Source organism: Delphinapterus leucas, chromosome 9, assembly GCF_059928025.1.
Source record: "Delphinapterus leucas isolate spDelLeu-1000000601 "Yukka" chromosome 9, BTC_Dleu_Yukka2, whole genome shotgun sequence".
Lineage (NCBI taxonomy): Eukaryota > Metazoa > Chordata > Mammalia > Artiodactyla > Monodontidae > Delphinapterus > Delphinapterus leucas.
The window spans coordinates 88,178,886-88,202,433 of record NC_143137.1 but is presented as its reverse complement, the minus strand read 5'-3'; the positions used below and the strand labels follow the sequence as shown (position 1 = coordinate 88,202,433).

Here is a 23,548-nt window from a genome sequence, read left to right as displayed (position 1 = left end):
GCTTAGGATTGGCTAGATTGAATAATTGAAGCAGGCTCTGGGATGCAGGGGCTGTCTCCACTTGTCTGGTACCTGACCCTGGGGTGATTGGGGCAGGGGAATAGTGGCCTGGTGGGTAGGAGCTGGATTAAAGAGTTGGCTGTGAGGGGAGGGGTGGGGAGCTTTGGATTTGTCGGTTTGTATATGAAAAGTACACTTGCAGGTGAGTCCTTTCCTATCTGTAGAAATTGGCCAGCTCAGGGTCAGCAAGGCCCTAAGATGTCAGAGCATCAGAAATACAGAAAAATTAAAAGGCATGACTAATACACTGACCTACAGCATCAGAATCTGCATTTTAACAAGACCCCCAGGTCATCACTGTGCACACTAAAGCTTGAGAAGCAGTGCCATAGGGCACTCTTCTCCAACGTTTTGAACCAGGTTCCCTAAAAGCAACAGATGTGTGAAGCCATCTGTGTACAAGTAGGAATGGTGGCTTCGGGTTTGTGAGCCAAAATAAGGCTGAAGTCTTAAATGGACAGCTACGAGAAGAATGTCCAAGAACATTAGCAATGCTTCCATTTCCTGGGCATATGCTTAATAATATTCTTTCGAGTGTTAATAACGGTTGCTGTAGCAGCCACAGATACCGTACAAACAGATGTGGTATTACCTTCCATAACAGAACTTATTTAAGAGGGAACTTACTACCTGATCAGTGGATGCAGATAAAAGCCAGTGTTTTTATCCCATTTTTACAATGGGAAAATTGATCATTAGATTTTCCAATGAAAGCCTGGCTTCCCACATCCCCAAATGAGTAGTGCTCCAATTTCTTTTCATGGGGCATTAATCTCTTTGGAGTGACCAGTTATCTCTTCAGGTGACTGGTACAACTGACATTTGTCATCCCACACAGAAACATTTCTGGAAGGAGCCCTGATGGGCCCACTTCACCTGGAGAAGTGCAGTATATCGGGAAAGAATAGAGCCAAGGGTGGGTGCCACTTAGAGTCGCAGTACTTGGTCATAAAAAGACCTTTGAGATCATCCAGTCAAATCCTTCATTTTAAAGACAAGGACAGAGAATGGACTTGAGGACACGGGGAGGGGGAAGGGTAAGCTGGGACGAAGTGAGAGAGTGCCATGGACGTATATACACTACCCAATGTAAAATAGGTAGCTAGTGGGAAGCAGTTGCATAGCACAGGGAGATCAGCTTGGTGCTTTGTGACCACCTAGAGGGGTGGCATAGGGAGGGTGGGAGGGAGGGAGACGAAAGGGAGAGGGGATATGGGGATATATGTATATGTACAGCTGATTCACTTTGTTATATAGCAGCAACTAACACACCACTGTAAGGCAATTATACTCCAATAAAGATGTTAAAAAAATAAAAATAAAAGACAAGGACACTGAGGCTGAGACGGTAGTAAAATTGGAGTAAGCTCCAATAAAGATGTTAAAAAAAATAAAAATAAAAGACAAGGACACTGAGGCTGAGACGGTAGTAAAATTGGAGTAAGCTCCAATAAAGATGTTAAAAAAAATAAAAATAAAAGACAAGGACACTGAGGCTGAGACGGTAGTAAACTGTGTGTGAGGCCCTGTGACTTCTCGATGCAGGGACAGGGCGGGACCCAGGCTCCAGGGTCCAGGCCAGTCTCCTCTGTATTCTCCAGGACACGCCGGGAGTTTCTGCTCCTCCCTGCACCGCTGCTGCAGAACACCTCCTGGCTCCTAGATCGGAGCCCACACACTTCACGCTCATCTTGGCGGTGCTGACAGTGCAGCCACATATCTTATTTCTTTGCTTTATTTATTTAGACCCAGCCTTGTTGTAGAAGGACTTAGCGCTGCTTGTAAAGTTGCAAACAACAGAGCAAGGTAAAACAAATATAAAACAAGTGAGAAAGATGAGGCAAAAGAATAAGTAGGTCTGTTGAGCATCTAGCCGTTCAATGGGCATGATTGGCACTGAGTCCTGTGCCCATGGCTCCCCTACCCGGCGCCTTGGCGGGGTTTTCTCCCTGGCTGGCTTTAGAGCTTCTCCCCTCCTTTGTGATCAAGATGCCCTTGAAGGTCACTTTGAGTGACTGGGGAGTTGTCTGCGGTGGGTCATGTTTGCAGGATGTGACACAGAGGTGCTGGTGGCAGTGACAGGGTGGCTGTCGGGTTGCCATTGCGCTCTTAAGAGCAGGCAAGGGAGGAGAGCTAGTTGGTGCATGAAACCTTCAAAGCCTTAGTGCTGTCCAGAATCAGTGGCCTTCTGGGTCCCTTTGTTACATATGCCCCTGAAGGCTGAGAGATGGATGCTGCGTGTAGCTGACATTCAGAGCCGTTGCCCTGGCTTTTCCCCTCTCCCCGCTCGTTCTTTGTCCCTTTTGTACCATTTTGACCTCTGCTCGGTCTCCAATCTGTTGGTTCTGTGAGGCCAACTCCCTCACTGGTCTGACTTCTTCATTCAAGGCACCCAGGCATCCTCACCGCTCTCAGGACCTCTGGTTTCTCCCAAAGACAGCGCTTGGTCTGAGCATCCCCTGGGTCAGGTGCTCTGACTCCCTGGGCCTCGTCCCAACCCACCCCTGGTTTGTGTGGCCTCTGCAGTCCTTCCAAGATTCTCCTGCTGCAAAATGAATCACAGCTAACCCCACAGGGAATCCCAGTACTCACAATTCCTCTCACCCCTAGGAATGCTTGAAAATGTGCATTTTGAGGCTGTCATATCATCAGTTGGATCAGAGGCGTTAAACGCTCTGCAGTGCATGGGATGGTTCCACCCAGGGAAGAATTATCCCACCAAAAATGCCAGGTGTGGGACTTCCCCGGTGGCGCAGTGGTTAAGAATCCACCTGCCAAAGCAGGGGACACAGGTTCAAGCCCTGGTCCGGGAAGATCCCACATGCCGCGGAGCAACTAAGCCAGTGTGCCACAACTACTGAGCCTGCGCTCTAGAGCCCACAAGCCACAACTACTGAGCCCTCGTGCCACAGCTAATGAAGTCGACTCGCCTAGAGCCTGTGCTCTGCAGCAAGAGAAGCCACCGCAATGAGAAGCCCGTGCACCGCAACGAAGAGTAGCCCCCGCTTACTGCAACTAGAGAAAGCCCATGCGCAGGAGCAGAGACCCAACACAGCCAAAAATTTTAAAAATAAATAAGTAAATTAATTTAATAAAAAAAGCCAGGTGCATCCCTGCTGATAAACACTGATAAGAACCCAGAGAAGCCTAAATATTTGCAATTGTACAGTAGCATCAGAGCAGCCACACTGCAGATTTCTTGGTTTGTGCCCAAGAGTTTAGTGGGAGGAAATCACTAAATTATTTTTATCTACACAGTGCGGTTAGAAAGCATTACATTCTGAAAGGTCAGGCTATGCTGGGAATTGTTTATTTCTTTAGGCCGAAGGCCCACGGTTGGCTCAAGCTGTGTCCCTGCTCAGGTCATGTGCTGGCCTGCATCTGGGACCTGCTAACTTCTTGGCTTAGATGGGCACCCAGAGCCAGCGCGAGCTCTGTGAGCTGCCAGTGCAGCCTGTCACGTGGGTGCAGTCAGAGCACCCCAAGCCCCCAAGGGGAGGCCAGTGGCTGGCCCAGCATCAGGGAGTGGGACCTAGCTGCATTGGGAAAATCTCTCCAGAGATTTTATTCTATAACAGGCAAAGGAGTCGAGCGCTCAGAATTAAATAGTCTATTGCCTCTCATAAAAACCCACTATCATTCCCTTAGGCTTCAAAAATGATTTTGGAGCCCACTGGCTAAAACAAGTAATTAAGGTTAGCTAGCCCTCAGCCCTCTGGAAACTGCTGGCCTGCTGACCCCTGCGTTTTCTTGTGCTTTCCTGTGAGTTGGCTAATTATTTCCTGATTTATCCATTCACTGTCTAACACGCTTTGAGTGCCTGCTGTGCGCCAGCACTAAGGCAAGGCCCCTGACTTCGGCTCTTGCTGGCGCAGAGGAAGAGAGAGGCGGGGTCCATCGGTGGCTCCAGAGCCATGTGCTCGGTGTGTGCAGTGTGCCTGGGAGCACTGAGAAGGGACTCCTGCAGAGGTGCAGGGTGACAGGCTGCTCCTTGGTGTCCCAAATGTGGTCATGTTTGAACTGGGTCTTGAAAAATAACAAAGAGTTAGCCAAGGTGAAGAACAAAAGGGCGGACAAGCATTCCAGGGAGAGAAGGCTGCGCACCAGCTCCCAGAGGCAGAAAACAAAGGCTCTCAGTCGTCCAGGGTGGGGGGATGGGGAGGGGATCGGATGAGCGGAGGGCCTGGGGCCCTGGAGGCCAGCAGAGCTGTGGTAGATTCTCCCGCAGCTCAGAGGCACGAGAGGCCATTAGACATCCCTCAGTGCCACGTGTCAATCCAAATAAAAGCAGAAGAGCCAGAAAGCTGGTTCGTATATTCCAACATCCATCCAGCTTTCCTCCCAGAAAATACTCTTGATAAAATGAGGTGAGGGCTTCCCTGGTGGCTTAGTGGTTAAGAATCCGCCTGCCAATGCAGGGGACACGGGTTTGAGCCCTGGTCGGGGAAGATCCCACGTGCCACGGAGCAACTAAGCCCCTGTGCCACAGCTACTGAGCCTGCACTCTAGAGCCCGCGAGCCACAACTACTGAAGCCCACGCGCCTAGAGCCCGTGCTCTACGACAAGAGAAGCCACTGCAACGAGAAGCCCGCGCAGCACAACAAAGAGTAGCCCCTGCTCGCCATAACTAGAGAAAGCCCGTGCACAGCAATGAAGACCCAATGCAGCCAAAAATAAAAACTAATTAATTTTAAAAAATAATAATAAGGTGAAGTGCCAAAAAGATGTGTGTTCAATAGCATGACATAAAGTAAGCAGAGTAAAAGTAGTTTAAAAAAAAAAAAGAAAAGGAAAAAGGAAAAAAAGGGGGGTGGGGGAAGAAGAAAGAAAAGAAAGGAAAAGAAAAGAATCCCTGCAAAACTGAGTGATGGCCAACTCTGGGTAGCAGCGCATGCTTGGGTCTGGCTTCATTAATTTAAGTTTTAGCCTCTCTGGTCTTTGATTTCCTCATCTGAACGTGAGGATGATAATACCAATCTCATCACGTTTTGGTGAGGATTAAACAAGGTAATCCCAGTGGTTTTTATACCAGTTTATCTATTGCCTTTTAAGGTACTATCTTAATCCGGGGCAAGCAATGGATTTTGATTTTTGAGGGTCAGTTGCCATCAGTGGAGTAACGAACAATCGCGGCTTACAGTTAATGAAATCGATTCTAGAAGTAACAGAATTCCTGCTCATTTATCCATTCACTGGACAAATACCCATCACACGCTTTTTATGGGCAGGCACTGTGTGGGGCTAAGGGCTAGAGTAGTGAACAAGACAGACCTGGTGTTCCCTTTCAGGAAGCTCATAACCTGGCAGAGAGGACCAGGTGTTAAGGGATCCTGTGCTGAAATCTACCTGTGTTAGCCTCCCCGAGAGGCATGTTTGTTGGGACTGACCTGGTTTGACCACGCACAACTCTTGGCTCTTTTTGGTAGAAAACAGTCGCCCCTGTAGAAGGTTGAGGTGGTGAGACTTAGCTTCTACCCCACAGCCTAGCCACCAGGCAGTAACGAATGAGAGTGTTAGACTGAAGTCTGCCGCAGGTACAGGCATTTATCGCACAAATGTTTTTCAGGTAGGGAGAAAACAGTTCACTCAACCTATTTGGTGAACTTGATGAAATCCCAGCCCTCTCTCCATCGAGTTGTTCCAACCATACCTTATAGAAAAGGGAGCTGCAGCAATATTCCAGAGACAGGACTGTTTCCCTGAGTCAGCACCATGCTGTCATCAACCCTCCTAATGTGACAGCTGCGCACACAGGGCAGCCTCGAGTGCCCTGTTTATACAAGGGTAGGGAGGTCGCTAAAGATTTTTTGCCAGGCTACACGCACTGAACACCTTTAATTTTACCAGTAAGAACCCATTTCTAGCACTCGTTTTACTAAGTCACAAGTTGCACCAACAAAAGCCCGTTTTTTATGTTCAGAACGTTTATTCAAATAGCCAAAGGACTTAAAGTAGCCAGTGTTGGAGTGTGACCTTCTCGGGTTAATAGCAGCTGCCGAATCCAGGCTTTGTATTCCTCATAGCATGTGAGCTGATCACCCCTAGAGGTACAGCCTAGACCAACTGGTTCATACACAATAAAACACCAGCTACATTCAAGTACTCTTATTTTCTCTTGTATTTATTTATTTACACACTCAAGTGCTTTAAGGTAAATTAGACGTGTAACCATGTTCCATTTCTCTCTCCTATTCAAAAGGTATGATGGGGGGCGCAGTGGGGGAGAGGGCCGGATTATATCTAAAGTGACCATAAGTCCTGGTTTGCCTGGGAGAGTCACAATTTGTACCTGATGCTCTGGGGCCCATGCTTAAATGCACCGCTTTTTACTTTCAAAAGTGCCCAGTTAGGATAATAGCTATATCGTTACTCTGCTTATAGAGAGAATGCAATGGCAACAAACATGGAGAACAAACTCAGGAGAACTGGGTTTGAAGCCTGTCTCTAATAGGGTGGCCTTGGGCAAACTGCCTCCCCTTGATAAATCTTATTTTCCTCATTTGTCAACTGACAATAACACACTTGCTTGCCCTCCTTCCTAGTCATTTTGGGGGGCAATATCCCTTGGATGTGAATACACTATGAAGGTGAATGTTATCCCTTGGATGTGAATACACTTTGTAGAGAGAACACAAGTTAGGGATTGTTCCTGTTAAATCCAGCGTCGGTTTATGCCTTGAATTGACTCTGGCTTGGAAGAAAACTAGCTTCAGAATCCAGAGGGCGTCAGCTCTTTCCTTGTCTTCCTGGAGAATGGAGATACCAGTAGCCTGCTTCTGCCAGAGAGGTAACTAGCAGAGCCATCTGCTTGGGGATTTACATTTCCCCTGAATTCCATCAGGGAAGAGAACATGACCCTTAAAAGTAAAACCACAAGCCTTCCCTTTGCCTTCATATGCATTAATGTGAAAGATTTCCAATAAAGACTCAACTTACCCCTCTATATATGAGTAGAACTCTTTCAGAAGTTTGAGGAGACGTCATAACTAGTGAGAGGCGAGTGTGAAAGCTCAGCTTGTGTGTGCTGCCCTGTGGATGGATGCATGGATGTAGCCAGTGTTCCCATGGGAACAGTCACGAGGTGAGAATGGGGTGGGGTGCCCCAAACAGAAGTACTGTTTTGCATAATAATGTAGAATTTTACTTCTTCAAAGTGAAATTGCTTTTTTTTCTTATTATAAAACTAATGCATTGTAAAAACTGCCAACATTTCAGGAAATAAAAAAAAGTATTTCCGTGTAAAACTTTCCAGTCTTTTTTCTATGTGTATGTGTTTGTCTGTGTGTCGTACATGTGTATCTGTATGCATATATTTTATATTTTAAAAAATAAAAGTGGAATCCTATTATAGACATTGCCTTGAAATCCACTTTTTTTTTCCGTCTACAATTATTGTGGACACATTTCAGTAAATATAGATCTACATCATCATTTTTATAGCTTCCCAGCATTCCAGTAGTTTATTTAACCAGTGCCTGATTGCTTGTTATCTGAGTTTCTTTAAGGGCACAGTATCTACCCCCTTTGCTGTAATTTTTAAAAATCAATATATCTACCCCCTACACACACACACACACACACACACACACACACACATACCCCACTTCAAAATTCCACCAGGAGACGTTTCATATACATATTAGTTTGCATTTAGGTGAGAAGACTCCTTAGAGCTGAAGTATACTCTAGGAGGAGCTGTAAATTACAGGGCAAAGGGCAGCTCAGAGTCCAAATGGAAATACTGCATTGTTACAAACTGCCTGAAGTAGGGTCAGTTACTTTAGGGAATACTTCCTGATACACTGGAACCCAGAGCTGGTCATTCACGAAGCTACATTGCTGCCAGGAGCCTCTGTCATTCAATAGCCCTTCCAGCCTGAGGCTCAGTCATCAGAATACTCCTTTCAAAGGAGAAACACTCACGTTCACACACGGCGTTTACACATGGCGCATCCAGTAACACCTCAGTGTCAGGAACTCCGCCACTGAGCAGAGCTCTTGGGAGCCCCGCCAGGAGCTCTGAGCACATAAGAACACCCAGCCCCGCGAGGCATCCATGGGGCTCCCCGCAGCCTTTCATGGAGCAATATTTTACACTTAGTTTAGATGTAATACTGGGAAGCTGGACGGTCTGATTTCCAGGTTTGGCAAATTAGAGCTCTGCGGACTAGGACTGTGGAGGCAGGCCCTGACAAAATAAAAGTGGCGCCAGATGCAGAGGAAAAAGTAAAAGGCCGAAAGTGGGAACGCTGAAGCCCTTTTTGTGCAGGGACAAAAGCCCCGTGTACTGTCTCAGTGTTTGTACGCCACAGGTGCCGCTCGTGATGGTGGGGCCATCTCTTCAGAGATCCCTGACCAACATTTTAAACCGTGGAATAAACAAGAAGAGAAAACGTTCGGGTGGTTTTCACTTAGTAAAGATAAATCTTACCTTTTGGAATTTTTGTCCCATACATATGTGCATACTAGGTTGCTACCGTGTAAAATTCATTTCTTAAGATGGATCAGGGTCAAAAAGTTTGAAAGCTACGGTAGACCCTGATATCACCATTTTGCAGCAAAGTATAGAAACCAATGCCCCTAACAGTGACCTTGAGTTATCAAAAAAAAAAAAAAAAAAAAGATGAAATAATGTTCAAAGGATACCATTTAAGAGGACAAAGTACAAGAGAATGAAGATCTTTGGAAAGATTCCTGTTACAAAGTGGCTACAATTTTTTTGAAGATTTAGTATTTTTAATCTTAAGTGGAAAGCCTTTCTACCTTCTCCCTAACTTGAACCACAGTACAACTTTTAAAAATACCAACTTTGACTGCGGGGGAAAAAAAGGAACCTGAAAAAATAATAATAAGACAAAACATTGTACTTTAAAAAAATCAATTAATGAAAACAAAATGAATTAAAATACCAAATATTATACATACTTAACAAAAAGATATTCACCTTCCAGGTGTACCTAATAAGGTATACATCTCTCTTGATGGTTCACATTAAGTGGAACTTCATTCATTCAAAACCTATATTTAAAACATATAGCAAGCCTTCCATGCTCTGGCTAGGCATTGGATTACAAAGATAAGTGAGACTCACAATGGGCCCTCAAGGAAACGTGAGGTCCACTGGTTCAGACTGTAGTCAACCCACATTTACTAACCTTCAATATAAACTCATTTTTCTAATTGTGGTGCAGTACCAGCTAAGGCTGGTTGAAACTGGCTCTCTCCTGAAGAATCTAGGGTCTGTGGCCCCATATGTGCAAAACTGTCCCCATGGCTTTGGTCATGAGTCCACATTACAAAGGATTAGTCCAAAAGCCAATTCCAGGTACGATCAGGCAGCCTGGTCCAGTCCCTATGAACCCAGGTAACAGGGCAAGAGTGAAGGGTGTCCAGCTGAGCCACAGGTCCTGACCTGGAAGTCTGCAAGGCAACATAAGGGGTAAAGTCGGGTCTGGAGCCAATGGCAGCCACAGCTATTGCCATGCTTACCTTGCTTCTCTGTCTCCTGACAGCTCAGGCCTCCGTCCTTTTTTTGACCAGCTCTCCACATATCCAGGCCATGTTTTTAAGACCATACTGGGTCCTGCCCAGGTTCCTTCTCTGTATATGTACTCTGATGCAGTGCCGTTCCCTGGAGGGGCATCTAAATGCCCAGAGCGTGGGCAGGGGACCCCAGCTTTGTCTCCATCACTCTGTCATCCTCCGGGCTGGATGTGCTGTACTCACCAGCCTTCCCCAAATCACCATATCCATGAGCAGAGTGCTGTTTGTCTGGCCTATGATAGAACTACCTTTGTTAAGCACACCGGTACCAGCTACAACAACAAATTAATGCTAATATTTCGTATTCCTCTATTAGCCCACTATCACTAATTTTACTGATTTGGAGGCCATGCCTCTCAGATTTTCAGGAGTTCTGATTTTAAATAGCCTATCCTGTCTTCCCTAAATATGTCAGTGCTTGTCAAACCATTTGTCCTACTTTAAAAAGAAAAAGATCTCTGTGCTCAGAGGAGTCACAAGGTACATGGAAGTATTCTCCTCGCTTTGTGTCTTGTAAGCAAGCGAGTTTTCCTGCTGAGACTGTTCTGATTTACCCAGGCCCCATATTCTTTTCAGGCAGCATGGATGCAAATGTCCTGTGATTACCAAAACAACTTCAAATAAACCGGTGGGAGGTGCCACCTGTGCACTGCATCTAATCGCAGAGCTTCTCCCGCCAACAGAGGCACATGGATTTGATGAGTCTTCATGACCTAGGCTGCTTTAGTGACATTCAACATGAAGTCCACCTTGGCATCCAGCTTCCCTGGCCTTTGGTCCTATGTTTCGTTGTGCTGTGTTTTCAGGGAGAAAGAAGGGGGAGAGGTAGGTTCATAAAGTGGCAGCAAAACATTCTAGAACTTTCTGATCAACACCTCCTGACGTCTCCCGTCCTGCAGTCCACATTTGGCATCTCTGGTCATGGCCCTGAGTGCTTGGGTTCCTGACAAACGTCCCCATGCACTCCTACAAACCCTGCAGCAAACTCGCTACCATATCTCCTCAGAGGAAATGCCCCAGACCTACAATGAGCCCGCTCATGGGTGTCATAGAATACTAATGTCACCCTCTATCACGCTGGGAGTGTGCCCACTTGGCACAGGCAAGGAACATAACAGTGACAGCCTTCATTTGGTCCATTATTTTCATCAGCCTCTGTAACAAAAGAACCCAGCAAAAGCATAACTTTGAAACACGTTGGAGAAACGATGTAGCCAGATAACTTCCACATGCGAGACAGCACACCTTGGAGATGCAGGCTATGTAATATACAGCTTGGCAGGCCTGCTGGGGCATCCGCTCTGGTGGCTGCTTAGACTGGGATTAGGTGAGGAGCCAGGGATTAGCACGTGGGTGAACTAATCAAATCAAAGGAAGACAGAGTGCAAACTGGGTGGAGGTGTTTGCTTTGCATTGAAATAATAGCTCGGAAGTGCAGAAGGCCGGAGCTCTCCCCACAGTGTGGAGAGGAAACCTCCTTGTTTAGGGAGTTGTAATCTGTGAACTGAAAAACCATGAAGACGGAGTTTTGAGAAAGTCAAGGGAGGTGATGTGCTTTTATACTAAAACAACTTTACTGGCCTTTTCAGCTCTATCATTATGTGTTCTGGAAACATGATAAAGGCAAGCAGGGGGGACTGGGTCAGGAGTTAGGAGACCTGACGCTGTTGATGATTTGCAGTGTGGCCTTGGATGTGATTTGTAGCCTCTCCAAAATCTCAGTTTACTTGTCTGTGAAAATGGGAATAATAAAGCCCACTGCTTTTAAAATGCTTTGCAGACAATAAAGCACCACACCAGCACAGTCACCGTTCGTGGGGCTGAGACCAAGGCTTCTCTGAGCCTCCGTTTTCCTCCTTTGTTAAATAGGGATAATCATAGCTGCCCTTTCTCATCTCCTAGGATGTTTCTGAGAATCAAATAATATAATACGCAGGGAGGAGACATGTAAGCCATGGAGTTCTAAGTGAGAGGCCTGTCTTACAAAATACTGGGGTCGCTTTAAGAAGTCAGTTGTTGGGGCTTCCCTGGTGGCGCAGTGGTTAGGAGTCCGCCTGCCGATGCAGGGGACACGGGTTCGTGCCCTGGTCTGGGAAGATCCCACATGCCGCGGCGGCTGGGCCTGTGAGCCATGGCCGCTGAGCCTGCGCGTCCGGAGCCTGTGCTCCGCAACAGGAGAGGCCACAACAGTGAGAGGCCCGCGTACCGCAAAAAAAAAAAAAAAAAAAAAAAGAAGTCAGTTGTCAATCCAGGGGCGGGGGCTGGTGTGAGCCTTACTTTGTCCCACCCGACCATTCCCTCCTTCTTCTCTCCCCCTCCCCCAACATCTTTCTCCCCTTCGCCTTCCTTTGTCTGGGAGGCTGCAAGCTGCCTGTGCTCTTCTCTCTTGATCCGTCAGGCAACTGCTGGCTTTCACTCCAGGGCGGCTCCGTTTCAGATCCCAGTGAAACCATGTCTGCATACAGTTTGTAAGAAAATGTAGGTTCCTTCGGGAGGAAAGGGGCAGCTGCTGTGTGGGTTCATATCCACCACATTGCACTGGTGACCCCCGGAACCAGAGGAACGACATTTACTCTCCAGAATAAACATGAACCTGGCCTGTGGTTACAATGGTTTTTATAAACAACCTGTTTCTACCTACTCATTACTTTCCCCTAAACCTCTGGAGTGGGGAAGGGGCAGCATTTTATTCAAATCAGAGATAGATGATAGATAGATAGATAGATAGGAAGAAGGGGGTGGGGCAGAGGTTAGATTTGAATCCATTCAGCAATTAAAAATTTCTCACTCTTACATTCGCAGCCCAATTCTCTTGGAATTCACTTTTCTCAAATGCTCAGATAATTCTAAAATTTCATCTGGTCAATTGTCTTGGTCCAAAAATGAGATAGTGCTTAATGCATTCTGGGAAAGAAATGAAAAACTTTGTTAAATACGTGATTTAAGTGTTCCTTTTTATTTTATTTTGCCAAATGAAAATACTCGATTCACTGTTACCTGTAAGAGAACACAGATTACAGTCTGGATGAGGGAGGAAGGTTGGCCACAGCAGCCCTAACCTCAAAGAGGAAAGGGAAACCTTTCTCAGGACCAGGTCAGAGAAGCCCAGGGACGCTATCCCTCCATTTGTTTCTTATGTGCCTCAATCATTTGCTTCCTGTGTGGCTCAGTGGCCTCGCTGCACGGAGCAGGGAACTTGGAAGTCCCTTTCCGTGTCTCAAAACTGCATTCGGCACGCCCCTTTTTTTCTCCTGTGGGATTTACCAACATTCAAGTTCCAATGCTTCTGCAATCACCCCAGATGTGTACCAAGGCCTCAACATTTGCAAAATCTGAGTCAACCTCTAAGTAAAAGATGCTTCAAGGAAGCACCCAGTTCCGTCTGCTAATAACCGCAGTTCGTCATGTGACACCTGCCCCTCCCCCCCCCCGGTTCTCTCCGAAAACCCCCCACCCCACCAGTAAACTCGGTTGAAGTCTGACCTTTATCTGCCAACATCTACATTTCCTTCAAGGTGGTAATCTGCTTTTGTTATTTAAGTTTGGTTGTCTTCTTAATTGTTACCCAATTGCTCTGGGGCTTGCATAAACAGTTAACAAAAACTACGGCGCACGAGGCGGCCGTTTCGCTTTCTGGGCTTGTTGTTCTTGGCACTGGGTCAGTTCTATGAACTTCTGGTGTCCAACTGGTAGGACCTGAAACTCTGTGTTTAACAAGTGCCTGTAGTCAAAACAGTTGGCGTGTGCAAGCTGGTACTGACTGCAGCTGGTCAGCCGTCGGGTCCTGGACCGTGCAGAACCCCGAACCCCGAATCACGGTGCTCTGTTTTGGGGGACGGGCTTTTGTTGTTGTTTAGTGTGGGAAGGGGGCGGTTGCTTCCTTTTTTTTCTTTTTCTTTTCTGTGATGGCATCCGTGCTAATATGGATCGCTTCAGGTTCCAAAAGTGCAACGTGTTTACAGTCGTCGTAGAATCAGATTAAGTTGGCAGCCCGAGTCTCTCTGTAAGTGGTTTTAGTTTACATTTCTTCTAGCAGGATGTTTTGCATAAATTTTGCTGATCCTGGGTTATTTATAGACTTTTTTGAAAAAACGGGCATGCCTGAGAGTTTTCTAACTGCTGAAAGTGAAATCCGTTTCTGCATTTAGAGAAACGGCCGGGCATGTGCAGCAGAAGGTTATTTTAGCTCTTGAAAATTAATTTCTCCGCGAGGTCATTTGATAACATTCCCGAGCATACTCTCCAGCCGCCGACATCAGATATCCTGATAATTGTCTCAGGACGTGTTTGCTTTTGGTTGGTCACAAACGGAGTAAAATGAAAGTAATGATGCCATTTCCTCTGGGACGCTGTGGGAGAATGGATGCAGTGATTGGGTATTGTTTCAAACGTCCGAAATGGGTTCGTGGTGGTGGTTTTGTCCAACCCTGGGGAGCAGTGCAGCCGGCCCAGAAGCCGGGCGGCGGGACTTGCCTAGAGCCTGGGGGAGGGGCAGAGGAAGGCCGGTCGCTGGAAAGTGAGTGGGTTTTCCAGTTTGTCCTCATGTAAATGACAGTGATACTGAAGGGTTTATAGTACTAAAAGGAAATAATAATATTCAACGGCAAGATAGCATATTGGCTAATACTGGCTAAAATCTGTTTGATTTTTCTGGCTCTGGCGGTAGCATCTTTGGGGATCGCGTGCGTGTTTGCATGAGAACTAAAGCCAGGCACGATCGAAATCACTAAGCCAGCATTAGCACTCTATGAAAGGGCTTCCCATAATATTTACCAGAACAGTTGGCTAAAAATTGGTCTGCTTTGCCCACCGAATGGCTGTGTAATTAAATCGGCCCTTGAGAGCATACCTTGAGCACCTCCCATCTCCGTGTCTGCGCTCCCGGAATTTGCGTGGCTAAGTAGCACGTTCGTCAGCGTGAGGAGTGTGGAATCCCCGTCTAATGGTCCAGGAAGAACGTCGTAGATGAGACACTTCCTTGTGCCTCGGCTTAAATATTTTAAACCAAACAAATCGAAAAGGCCCATCATCTGGGCCTTGTGAAAGGCCTTCTGAGTAGGGAGTGTCCCCTGATCCAGGCATGTGGGTCCCTCCCTGACAGGTCCAAACTTCACCACTACCCACCCCCCCAGCATCACCAACTTACACATGAAATGACAATGGACAGTCGAAATGGAAATTTCCAAGGTAGTAAATGTGACCTAGGCCGAGGCGTGACATAATTCTCACTGCCCAGGGCTGCCATGAGTGGATTTCTTTTTCTCCTCCATGTTTCTCTCATCTGTATAAAGTGAGGTGGTTTATTTTGTATTTTGTGTCGTTTTTTGGTCTCCTCTGACCTTGCAGAGAATAACGATGAGGCTTGTTTTCGGTCTTCCACAGTTTAGAGCGTGCTCTGTGCTTTCTCACGGTAGCCCCGCTGAGCTGGTGGGGACAGGTCGAGCCCTTTGGTCCCTGTATAAAGAAGGGATGGGGGCTCAGCCTGCACGGTGGAGCTGGGGAGCCACGCTCCAGCTCGCACATTATCCATCAGACCTTCGCCTTCTCGGTGCCCCATCCAAGCTGGATGCACCAGCTGCAACGCAGAGGTTAAGCAACTCTTTGTTCTGATTTGATTCCAATCTGCCCCTATGGATGGGGCCCCTGTTGCACTCCCCTTTTCCTCCTCCTGTCTGTCAGGCTGGGTTGGGATTGGAGACTCACCTTTTGAAGGCCTCAGGTTGGAGGTGTGTGTCGGATTGTGTGCCTCTCGGCCAGCAGTGACTACGGGTGCCCCCATCCCACTGTATAGATAACCTCATGGCCAGAGTGAATGAAGAGCCATGAAGGGAACCCACAGGCCTTTGTGTTGGAGAGGGATGGCAGTGAATACTGAAAAGTTTCCCAGTCATCCTCGCCCTTGGGCTTTTGCATTTGAATTGGTCAAACCCTCTCAATCCTGCCATCCTTGGGAAAGGGAAGTTGCTTTGCAGGAGTTCAGCTGCTCTGAGCTGGAAGACCTGCCTTCGGACAGCCTGAGTGCATCTGTAGGTTTTTCCTTGGCTGAACAGGCAGGTTTCTGCTAGTGGAAGTGGTATCTTGGAGAGATTTATAACAGTAATAATCGTAATACTTTTCTTTTATGTTTGCATAGCCTGACTCAACTTTTAAACCTCTTTTACATGCCTGATCTCATTGACTCCTTCCTATAGCCTTGGAAGGGTGGTATTATTAACCTCAGAGCATGGAGATTCTGGAAGGAGGGTGTGGGGCCTCAGACACCAGCCCTTGGGCACCGGTTCTTTTTGTATCGATTTCAGCTGCCTAATGTCTATACTTGGTTGCCAGTAAGGAGGGTAGTTTGGGAGTTGGAAAACCAGTTTTCTTCTATTATTGTATTTCTTGTCAGTTATAAAGGCACATTTGATTGCCTACCGTGTGCAAGGCACTGCTAAGAGCTTTACTTTTAGTCCTTCAACCACTGGTAGCAGGAGGGCTGTTGTTAGCCTCATTTGTTAGTCATCCATGGGATCCGTACCAGTGAAGATGAAGTGTGGGCCAAGTGACATACCTGCCCTGAATGGCAGGTGGCTCGGAGTCACACCTCTGGAGTACTGTTCACAGGTCGCTGTCACCCTGGGGGATAGATTGAGTTGTCCGCTTGGCCCTGTCCCCTTCCACATTATAAAGGAGGATTTGGAAGAAGAATAGCATTAGTGGCAGGATTATCCAATTTTTCAAGCAGTAGATTTAGGAGGGAGAAGAGTTATATTAATGAGTCAGAGTCCTGAAAGATCTCCCCAGGCCAGAGCAGTGGACTGACTCCGACAAGATGACATTTGTAAAGGACACCTGTGGATAAGCAGCTTGGCAGTAAAGCATGTGAAGTAAGACTCAGGGGTGATGCAGCCCTCAGAAATAAGAAATCTAGGGCTTCCCTGGTGGCGCAGTGGTTAAGAATCCGCCTGCTAATGCAGGGGACACGGGTTCGATCCGTGATCTGGGAAGATCCCACGTGCCGTGGAGCAACTAAGCCCATGCGCCACAACTACTGAGCCCGCATGCTAGAGCCTGCGAGTCACAAGTACTGAGCCCACACGCCTAGAGCCTGTGCTCTGCAACAAGAGAAGCCACCGCAATGAGAAACCCGCGCACCGCAACAAAGAGTAGCCCCCCGCTCGCTGCGACTAGAGAAAGCCCACATGCAGCAACGAAGACCCAACGCAGCCCAAAATAAAATAAAATAAATAAATAATTTAAAAAGAAAAAAAGAAATAAGAAATCTAGCTTGGATGTCTAGTGGCCTTAACAGGAGAATGATACCCAGAACAGACAGCTGGGAGCTGCCCAGACTTCACCTGTGATGTTCTCCCTTCTGAGTGGCACAGTTTAGAAAGCACAGTCAGAGATCAGAAGAAGAGCGAAAATGACCTTTAGTGAGGAATGATTTTAAAAGATGTCTGGGAGTATTTATCCCAGAGAAAGAGGTTTCGGGGAGCAAACATTTGGCAAGGTGTCCCATGGAAGGGAAACTCGACTGGTTCAAGGTGACCCCCACAGGGCAGAAATGGGATGGACGTGCGGGCATCCCAGAGCAGCTCACGTAGGGGAGATTGTCCAGCGGTGGTGCTTTCTGCCTGCTGTGAACTTGGAGAGCTCGGGGCCTGCAGTGGAGAAGCCAGGCTGGGGAGCCCCTTGGCTACGGCTCTGAAGAGGCTGACAGCCCTGGAAGGGGCCAGCAGCGGGTAGCAGACAGTGATTACCTGTGGCGTTTCTTCCTGCTCTTTGCGAGTCTGTGACTCTGTCCCAACTTCGTGGTCTAAGACCTGAGCCCCTTTGGTGGAAATGATGGCTGTATCAGGAATGAGGGGGCTGGCAGAGGGGAGCTGTGCCTCCGAGTCCCATCTGTAAGTGGCTAGGGCAGCCTTCGTGCGCCCGTGTGTGGGGTGGTGGGAGCAGCTGGCTGTTCAAGACAAATTAACACTTCTTTGTGGACCTGAATCGGCCACGTTTAGGGACTTCCGACTTGGAGTGAGTGCCTATCTGCCCTCTCCTACTGGTCGCCTTAGTTACCTTAACTTAAAGATTATTTCCTTTAAGTGATTCCAAGAAGGCTTTTGAAGGTAAGTCTCAGTTATTCTGAAACTGATTGTTCTGTCTGTGGATTGTCTTGGCCCTCACTTTCTGCAGAGTTTTGGGATTTTTTGTTTTTGAGATGAAACGCATACAACATAAAATCAACCATCTTAAAGTGAACAACTGGGTGACACTGAGTACATTTACAGTGTTGTGCAACCACCACTTCTGTCTAGTTCCAGAAGTTTCATCACTCCAAAATAAAACCTCATACCCGTTAAGCAGTTATTTCCCCCTCTCCCTCCCCTCGGTCCCTGGCAACCACCAGTCTGCTTTCTGTCTCTGTAGATTTACCTATTCTGGACATTTCATAGAAATAGAATTCATATAATATATGACTTTTTGTGCCTGGTTTCTTTCATTTGCATCATGTTTTCTAGATTCATCCATGTTGTAACATGTATCAGTACTTCACTCCTTTTCATGGCTGAATAATTGTCCAGTGTTATGTATATACCGCGATTTGTTTATTTATTCATCCACTGATGGATACTTGGGTCGTTTCTGCCTTTTGGCTATAGCTAATAGTGCTGCTGTGAACATTCACATACAGGGATTTGTTTCATTTCTTCTGGGTGTGTACCCTAGGAGAAGAATTGCAAGATCATATGGTGATTCCACGTTTAATTTTTTGAGGAACCACCATACTGTTTTCCGTAGAGGCTGCACCATTTTACATTCCCACGGAATGTGTCCAAAGGTTCCAGTCTCTCCACATTCTCAGCAACCCTTGTTATTTTCCATTTGGGGGCTTTCTTGGTTGTTGTTTTTTATATACGTAGCCATCCTAGTACGTGTGAAGTGGTATCGTGTGGTTTTGACTTGCATTTCCCTGATGACTAATGATGTTGATCATCATTTCATGTGATTATCTTCTTTGAAAAAATGTCTGTTCAAGTCCTTTGCCTATTTTTTAATTGGGTTGAGCCTGCCTGTTTTTGTGTTTAGCATTAAGGTTCTAAACTTGCGGCTCCTCAGATGCCAGAGCAGTATAAATATTGCATCTTCTTTTCTTTTTTCTTTTCTTTTGGTCACCCCACGCGGCAGGCGGGATCTTAGTTCCGCAACCAGGGATCAAACCCGCCCCCACTGCAGTGGAAGTGCGGAGTCTTAACCACTGGACCTCCAGGGAAGTCCCCATCTTATTTTCTTAAGCCATCTGTTTGCTGAAAACCTAGTCCACCTACTTATTACCAGGCACCTGAGATGAGGAGAGAACAGTGAAAGAGATAAGGGAAGGTACTTCACCAGGACCAGAGGGCTCTGGGAGAGCTGGCCCACGGAAGCTGTTCACATCTCTATCCCCCAGGTCATCCTGGAACTCTCAGCAAACAGATACTAAGAAAGTTGCTCACAGCTGTCTCTGGAAAGACTCAGGCTCCTGGGCCACGGGGCCTGCCCTTTCATCTGTGCTTCCTCTGAGTATTGCAACATTCAGCAGGCCTCCTCTTGACAGTCCCCTGAGCAGGGGAAGTGTGCCCATGAGCCCTTGACCCTCTTGCCTAGAGTCTGGAGGATACAGCGCACAGCCTTACCCTGTCTCCAGCCCTCTCCGTAGGGCTGGGTTGGGTGGGTGGTCGAGTCACACCCCCTCATACCCAGTGGCTCCATTCCAAAGAAATGGAATTGTAGAAACTAGTCCTGCTTCGACAAGCGGCATAGCCCTTTCCCAGCCAGAAACTGATTCTGCTATATTCTGGGAAGAAACTCTCTCTGCCACAGGGGAAAAGGAAGACCAAAGTCAGAGACCCAAAATCATGTTCTCCTTGAATAATTCTCCCATGGGAGACTCCCTGTCTCTGGCTTTGGTTATATGATCAAGCTGCTGGAGATGGTCCCAACCTGAGACAGCCTTACAAAGGCCAAGTTAGCACTGCCCAGTTTACGTGCCATGGTCTGAGATGATGCCATCCTCCCATAGTCTGAAATTCTCCAGTAGAGGCTTACTTCTGAGTCTTGGAAAGCTTTTATCTCTTAGGGGTTTGTTTTTATTTTTCCTTATTAAAAGGCGTATACTCTTCCGCCAGGGTCAACTTAAGATTTATCAGGTAACAGGCAGGTTTTACAAAGAAATGTTGGATGAAACATAGGAGAGATCCTAGTAGAAGGTAAAAGAAAATAAAAATACCTAAAACACACTAAACTGCTGTGTTTTTTTTTAATGGAGGTGAAACTCACATAACAAAATTAATCATCTTAAAGCATTGAATTGTAATTTTTTTTTCAGGCAAGGCTTTATTGGGACCCCTGCTGCAGCGGGGAGGGGGGGACGAGATCAAGCAACAGGTTCCCTTGCTTGCCCGCTCGCTGAGGGGGGGGCGTAAGCTTGTTCCTTATATAGGGTGAGGGTAGGGGTGTGTCCAGGGGTCAGGCCGGAGGGGTGGCCTAGGCGTTTTGCCCACCCCTCTGGTGGTGTTGAGTGCAGGGGGCATGCGCAGTTGAATTGTAATTTAGCACTCAGTCTGTTCACAGTGTTGTGCAACCGTCACCTCTGCCTGGTTCCAAAATGCTTTCATCACCCCCAAAGGAGGCCCTGTACCCCTGAAGCAGTCACTCCCCACTCCCTGCTTCCCTAGCCCCTGGCAGTCTGCTTTCTGTCTCTATGGATTTACCTATGCTGGCTATTTTGTACCGATGGAATCATACAGCATGTGGTCTTTGGGGACCCATTGTCTTTTTTAGACATCCCCCCTCCCCACAAATCTACTACCCCTTGCCAAGATCAGGGAATAAACTTTCTAAATATAAGGAATGAATGAAAACTCTCCGCTTGAATTCATACTTAAAATGTCCCACAAAAGTAATTTTCAATCTTTATAATGACGTCTCTACTCTCTCCAAAGCATAGTGCTGGGTATTGCAGTGGACTCTGCCCATCAGGGCACACAGGCCCTGAGGGAAAAGGAAGCAGAAAGGCTTGAGGCCCCTGCAGGCTGCGTGGGCCCCTGGCCTCAGCCTGGTCCCCGGGGAAGCCTGCAGGGGCCATCGTGCAGTCGGGCTGCAGGAAGGCCCTGACCCTTCCCATACAGTGGCTGCTCAGATCCGTGTGTGTGTGCGCGCGCGCGCGCCCGCGCCCAAGTTCATCTGCCAAATTCGGGATACGACCCTGGTCTTTCCGGGCTTTTCTTTCTGCCTTTCCCTAATCGCATCTGGGCGTGCTCTCTTAAAGGGGAAGCGGTGCGTTCTGACTGGCCAGGGCCCTCAGCCAGGAGCCAGGAAACGGCTCCCACGAGTTGCGCTGCCCAGCGTGTCACTGGCTCAGCCCCCTTATCCAAACAGCGAGGCTGTCTCCCTGGGATGTGTAAGTGTGAGCACAGGGCACGCTTGCCACACAGGATGGCGTGGGGCTGGGCCCAGGTCACGGCAAGCAGAGCGTGCTGTCAGCCCACGATCCATTCAGCATGTCCGAGGTGGAGCTTAGGCGGTGCCCTTGGGCTGTGGGCTGGCGCTGAGACAGGGCTGAGGCGGAGCGGGGAGAGTTGCTGCCTGGGAAAGAGGTCAGGAGTAGGAGGCTGGGTTGGGGACCCGTCTATTTTGGACAGACCTTCTGGAGGCGCCAGCCTGGGGGCCTGGGGAGGAGTGGAGTGGAAAATTTTCTAGCACACCTCTCCTAGCCCCGGGAAGCGGCTGCACTGAACCTGACCAGCTCGTCCCCTCCACTTCTCTGCACTTATGTGCAGCTCCAAACACACTTGATGCATTTATCTACTCGCTACTGATTTTTCTTGGTCATTTTTATATGCAAGCGGTGCTAAGCAATGTTTCGGGTCTCTTTCACTCAAACTTCAAAAATTGCTGGAAACTGGCAACCTGTGGTTTTTCCTTCTTTACTCTTCGCGGATGGTCCTCTGTCCGGTGTGTGCACACAGTGGTCCCTGAGTCCACGCTGGTGGCCGGCCAGCTGGCGGACTGGCGGCGCCCGAGCACGATTGGCAGCGCACCTGGCCTGGTTTCTAGCGGGGTTGGTTTCCTGTGTGCCCGCGGGGAGACCGAGGGAGGGCTCACGCCCACTCGCGCACAGCCGGGGGCTAACTCGGTGTCCCCAGCAAGTAGCTGATGGTAGCGAAATAGACCCTTGCTGTATTTTAGACTCCTTCCTACCCTTGGTTTTCGTTTGTATGGTGGTGATGGTTGGTCTTCAATCTTGTAAAAAGCTGTGTTTTCCCCGAAATAATTCAGACCTTCTGCTCCTAAAAAAAAAGGGAGCAGAGGGAAAGAGAAGGGGACTGGAGGGGGAAAAACAAGTGGTGTCTCCGTACATGCACACTGAGAGGACAGAACCACACCCTACTTCAAGACAGCTTCCTGTTTGCCACTGCCAACTGCCACTCCAAGGAGAACAGAAATGCTTCCGTTATTAGTGACTGCTGTCGGACCACAAAAGCCTCTTCTGGGTGACGCCGCGAGCTTCGCAGTGAGCTGGGACTGTGCACCTCTAGAGACTGTGGCCTGCACTCCTGAAACTGGAGGTCGGTACAGACAGGAATCAAGCAGCCCTGGCCTCTCCTTACTCAGCCGATGTTTCTTAAACAATTGTGCTCCTGTAGGATTCTTGTAAATGGATAGTTTTAATTCAGGGGCAGGGAGAAGGTAGGGAACTGCCCCCTTAGGAAAGCTACTGCTTGTATTTTTTTAAATCTACATTTGTATGTGTTAGGGGAACTTATGTGAGGTGCCTACTGTGAGTTGGCACCGGGGCAGCCACCTTCCATGTGTTATCGATCCTCACATTCTCATTTCTTCAACGGTGAATGTAGTGAGTGCCTACCAAGGCCAGACCCTGGGCTGAATGCCAGGGACGAGAGAGGGCACAAGACATCTGCTCTCCGTGCGTCCAGTGACAGGACGCCTAGACCAGTAAACCAGTGATTACAGCATGGGACCTGTGCTAAGATGGGGGGCCTCAATGTACTATAGGGGCACCTGCCCACTCGTAACCCTATGATGTGGGCATTATTGTTCCCACTGTATAGGTAAGGAAACTGGAGCTCAGGGGTTAAGTTATTTGCCCAAGTCACAGAGCTAATGAGTGACAGAGCTGGGATTTGAGCCCAGATCTTTCTGATTCCAAAGACAGCAGTGTTTGGTCCACATTTCCAGTGACTTCTGAAGCTTGTGTAGAGCAAGAGAGTTACCTCGGGATCTTTTAAAAAATACAGATTTGAGAGCCCTGGCCCTGCTGTCCCAAGAAGAGGAGCCCTGGGCAGCACCAGGAGGTCTCAGGTGGATAGTGGCCTGGGCTCCTTCCTGACATCATGCCTCAGGATCCTCCGGCCCTTCCTTGAGGCGTGGACCACGCATGCCTGTGACAGGGCCCAGGGCTTTTCATGTGCTTAGCCCAAGGCACCTGGGTAAAGGCCACTGATGTGGCCTCAAGACAGTCTTGGGAAGATTCGGCCCAGCTGTTCAGGTATTTTAGACATTGGGAATCCCTGTTCTTGTATCTTCCCACCAAAGATACCCCAGCTTTGCCCAGCTTCTGGCTGCCTGCCACTCCTGTCCCTTCAGTGCCCCTGGAGTGGGGATGATGTCAGCTGTGCCATCTTAAGGTAGAATCCAACAGCTTATCGTAAAGCTGGAAGCCACCAGTTTTCATCTTAGCTGTGGTGGTTCTGTTTTTATACTCATGTGACTTGCACAGTGGGTATGTTGGTGGTTGGGGCCGAGGTCACTCTGACGGAGAAGTTAATACCATGCAGGTGGGACTCCTTGTCAACCCCTCCACTACCGTATTGGCTCCAGACACACGGGAATAGCTGGGGCAATAAAAGGCGAGGATGGCAGCTCTGTCCCATGGGGCAGGCAGGCTGTTCACTGGCCTCGGGTCCT

General features: G+C 48.0%; 1 protein-coding gene across 13 annotated transcripts in view; it reads left to right on the top strand.

Moving 5' to 3' along the window:
• ATXN7L1 (ataxin 7 like 1) overlaps positions 1-23,548 on the top strand; it is a 252,933-nt gene that overhangs the window by 154,048 nt on the left and 75,337 nt on the right. The window contains exon 1 of one of the 13 annotated variants that reach the window (XR_016394380.1): positions 1,253-13,607. The exons of 11 other annotated variants lie outside the window; for them this stretch is intronic. The gene's annotated coding sequence lies outside the window, so the exon portion shown is untranslated. Of the gene's footprint in view, positions 1-1,252; positions 22,189-23,548 lie in introns of those variants that run through there. One more of the 13 variants, XR_016394378.1, reaches the window with a different exon arrangement.